This window comes from Gossypium hirsutum, chromosome A10 (genome assembly GCF_007990345.1).
Source record: "Gossypium hirsutum isolate 1008001.06 chromosome A10, Gossypium_hirsutum_v2.1, whole genome shotgun sequence".
NCBI lineage: Eukaryota > Viridiplantae > Streptophyta > Magnoliopsida > Malvales > Malvaceae > Gossypium > Gossypium hirsutum.
This window is the reverse complement of record NC_053433.1, coordinates 39,261,590-39,265,698: the sequence shown is the minus strand read 5'-3', so window position 1 is coordinate 39,265,698 and position 4,109 is coordinate 39,261,590. Positions and strand designations below refer to the sequence as shown.

Below are 4,109 nucleotides of genomic sequence, written 5' to 3'. Positions count from 1 at the left end.
TTTTTACTTTAGTCCTCAACAATCTTCTATGTCTAAAAATTTGATCAAGTTTCATACGCTTATTTAGCGAAGGCAATGTAGAAAATTTTGCCCTCAAAGAAAGAAAAATCCTAAGTACTCCTGCAACTTTCACTATAGCAAGTATCTCCAAATTTACTTAGTTCATCTTTTAACTAACTTAGTTTTCTTTATTATTTTGATTTTTCATCTGGCCTTATGCATACTTAAACACATACATATCTGTTTACTATGCCTATTTTTTACTAGAGGATTCAGCTCGTCATATGATTCTTTGACTCGACAATTACAATGGAGCATACATTAAATTGTCGAATACTCAATCATGTCACGATTTGAATACTCACTTATGAAGCTAAGGCTTTTGACTAAAAATATGGATGGAGCAAGAAACTACCCCTTTAGCTACTCAGCCTATTACTATAATGGAATGCCCCTATACTACTTATTATTATTTTTTACAAACTCTTACTCAAACTTGCTTTTCTAATTAACAACACAATCGAGCAAACAAAATGTTGCTGACCTACTTAGCCATTCTAAGCATTGGAGTATTTATGGATTTTTTAGATTATTTTCTTTATTTTTCCTTGAATTTTCTTAAACATTGCCACTTTATTAATTATTAAATATTTCCATTGCACTGAGGTTAGCTTTAAGAATTTGTAAGTTTATTAAAAGAAACTTACTATAGATCAACTGTAATTGGATTTAAGATATCTTGATTTTAGGGGTCAATATGCAAGCAAACTATCCTAAGCTTACATCACCTAATCCACTATCATAGCTTTCTATGTATAGAAGAATTAAGCTCCTCATCGAACATCATAGATAGAAACACACTCATCACAGTCTAAACAATTCCTAGCAGTTATATGTCTGCTATGGAAAAATGAATGGAAAATGAACAAAAATACTAAAACACGCATGCTCAACTAAATATCTAATGCAATCTAGATGCACAATACACCCCCAAACCTAAGTGATGCATTGTCCTCAATACATGTACAGATATGAATCATGAATACAAGAACATATATATGTACATAATGGGATGTAATAAAGGGAGAAAAACTTCCCGAGTTTGGAACTGAGCAGTAGTACTTTAATTGTAGCGAGTGGTCTTTCATGTACTCATCTTATAATGCATCGACCTTTTAAGTAAATTGAGTGGTACATCCTTCTCTTCATTATCAAATTTGGTGAGTTCATCAGTAATCCTGTTTAGTCGTATATTTAGTAGAATGACATGGAACATCTGTAGTGCTGTCCATTGGTGGTGCAATTGAGGAATTTGCTTCCTTTTCGTCCTCACGGTTAGCCTCAATGCTGACAGACTTTGTTTTATCTGGTTCTTCCTTTGGTGCTTTGGGTGCATTCTCTTCATTGGCAAGATTCGTCTCAATAGGCTCTGCATTAGCAACCCCGTCCTCTCTTGCAGTTTATTAAACAAAGGAAATAAAATAACTAAGAGAAATTTAAATTGACAAAATGAAATAAAAATAAAAAGAATTTTCAAGATTTTGAAGTTAAACATCTCAAAGATTAATGGGATGTTTGTCTCGCTCTACATGAGAACCCTAGTAGTGCTTCAAGCGTTGTCTATTAACTTTAAATGTGTCCCCCGTTTTCATGACCTTGACATCAACAACTCCTTGCGGATATACATGAGCTACCAAGTATTGTTCATCAAAATTGAAAGGTCTATTTTGCTCCAGCAAAGTGCACAAAGGTCTTTACTCAAATGAATCTTCATCATGATTAGAATTGCTGTGGCAAAATCTCATGAACTCTTCCTCCACTAATGTTCCTCTCAAGTCAATGTTACATCATTCTTCATTCTCATCAAAAAATTTCAGCGCATTAAATACATTGAACGTGACTTGCTGATCATTCATCCTTATGGTCAGTTCACCTTTATGCACATCGATTAAAGTTCTAACTGTAGCAAGAAAAGGTCTTCCAAGGATAATTGATACATATTTGTCAGCTTCACATTCTAAAATAATGAAATTAACTGGAAAAACAAACTTATCTACTCTTACTAGCATGTCTTCAATTTTACCTTCCAGATGTGAGTAAGATTGATTAGCTAGTTATAGCGTGACTGTTGTAGGTCTTGCCTTCCAAATTCCCAGCTTCTTGAAAATAGACAGAGGTAGTAGATTTATACTTGCTCCTAAATAATATAACGCCTTACCAACATAATGATTTCAAATTAAACATGGGATAGTGAAACTCCCTGGGTCCTTCAACTTTGGAGGTAGTTTATTCATCAACATTGCTATGTACCCTTCAGTGACAGGAACAATCTTAAATTCTCCCAATCTGTGCTTCTTTGGAAATATATCTTTCGTGAATTTCACGTAGTTAGCCATTTGCTCCAAAGCTTCAACTAGTGGTATGTTGATACAAAATTGCTTCAAAACCTCCAAATATCTTTTGAATTGAATATCTTGTTTGGAATTATGATGTCGCTGAGGAAAAGGTAAGGGTGGTCATCCTTGAAGTTGCTGATATTTTTTTAATGTGGCATTCTTATTGACAACATTATTTAATTCTGCCTCAGCATTTTGCTACTTACCCTTTTATGTTCAATTTGTTTTTCAGATGACTCCAGGGCCTTTACCTGGTTGTTATTTGAGTTATTCTCTCCTGTTGTGGCATCTTGAGCAATGTCATCAAGATGAGTTCCACTTCTAAGAGTAATGGTCTTGCACTAATCCTTTCATTGTGATCTTGAATTTTCAGTACCACTTGGCAATGGCCCTTGTGGTCTTGAATTTAAAGCATTCGCTATTTGCCTTACTTGATTCTCAAGAGCTCAAAGAGGTACAACTTGACTCTGAATTACAACATCATTCGTGGCCCAATGTTCTTTCAGCAAAGCTTCAATTGATGATGATGATGAAACCAATGCCTAACCTTGCTGGACATTTTGCCTCGACAGAGGTTGAGTATAACCAGGCGGTGCACTATTGTCATTTTTTCTAAAAAAATTATTTAGATTCCCCACTCCTTAATTATTCCAACTAAAATTTGAATGTTTCTTCCACCCTAGATTGTAGGTGTTGGAATACGGGTTATTATCCCAGTTAAAATTACCCATGCTATATACAAATGCTAGATTTGATGGGCATTCATAAACACACAATAACTCAACAGATTTTATCTCCTAGACTATAGTAGGCCTTTTCATCATTTTAATCATATTAGCTAAAGAAGACACCTAGGTTGTAAACGAAGTGATTGCGTCCAGCTCCATAGTACAAATAGCTATCTTGCCCATCCTAAATCTTGTGGTAGGATATTGATAATCATTGTTGCCAATGTTTTTCCAAAATCTCATATGATTCATTATAAGATTTATCCAATGAAGTATCATTGGTTGAACCATCAACTACCATCCTCGTATGCACGTTCAGTCCATTATAGAATATCTCCATCCGAGTCCAGTGTTGAAATCCATGCATCAAACACTTCCGAATTAAATCTTTAAATCGTTCCCAAGCTTTATATAGTGTTTCATCCTCCAATTGTCGAAAATATGTGATGTTATTTCTAAGCTTGGCATTCATATTTGGGGGATTATACCATAGTAAAAATCTTTGGCAAAGATCATTCCATTATGCAACTGTTCCTAACAATAAAGCATTTAGCCATACTCTTGCATAATCTCTTAAAGAATATGGAAATAGTTTAAGTCTCAAGACATCTTCAAGAACACCCTGTTGTCTAAATGAGTCAAAAACCTCTAGAAAAAGTCTTAAATGCAGTCTTGGATCTTCAGTGGGTAATCTACCAAACTATCCTACTATTTGTAACATTTGAAACATTACTGATTTTAGCTCAAACAACTGAGGTTGTATTTGTGGTCTAACTGTCTTTGGATTCAAATCATATAGAATTGGAACATGCCCCTGAATTGGTCTATCTCGATCATCTATCATACGATCAATAGGAGGATTAACATCCCAACCAATTGGATTACCATTGAGACCAGGATCATTCTCGTTCCTAGCCATGTTTCGCAGCTCTTTTCGCTTTATTTGCAAAGTTATTTTTGATCTCTGGCTCAAAAGGATATTCTT

General features: G+C 34.6%; 1 non-coding gene across 1 annotated transcript; it reads left to right on the top strand.

The window, feature by feature from the left end:
• The first annotated feature begins 3,480 nt into the window (after positions 1-3,480).
• On the top strand, positions 3,481-3,587 carry LOC121209261 (small nucleolar RNA R71). The gene has a single exon (XR_005904377.1). It is a non-coding gene; the product is annotated as a small nucleolar RNA R71 (small nucleolar RNA).
• Positions 3,588-4,109: the final 522 nt, after the last annotated feature.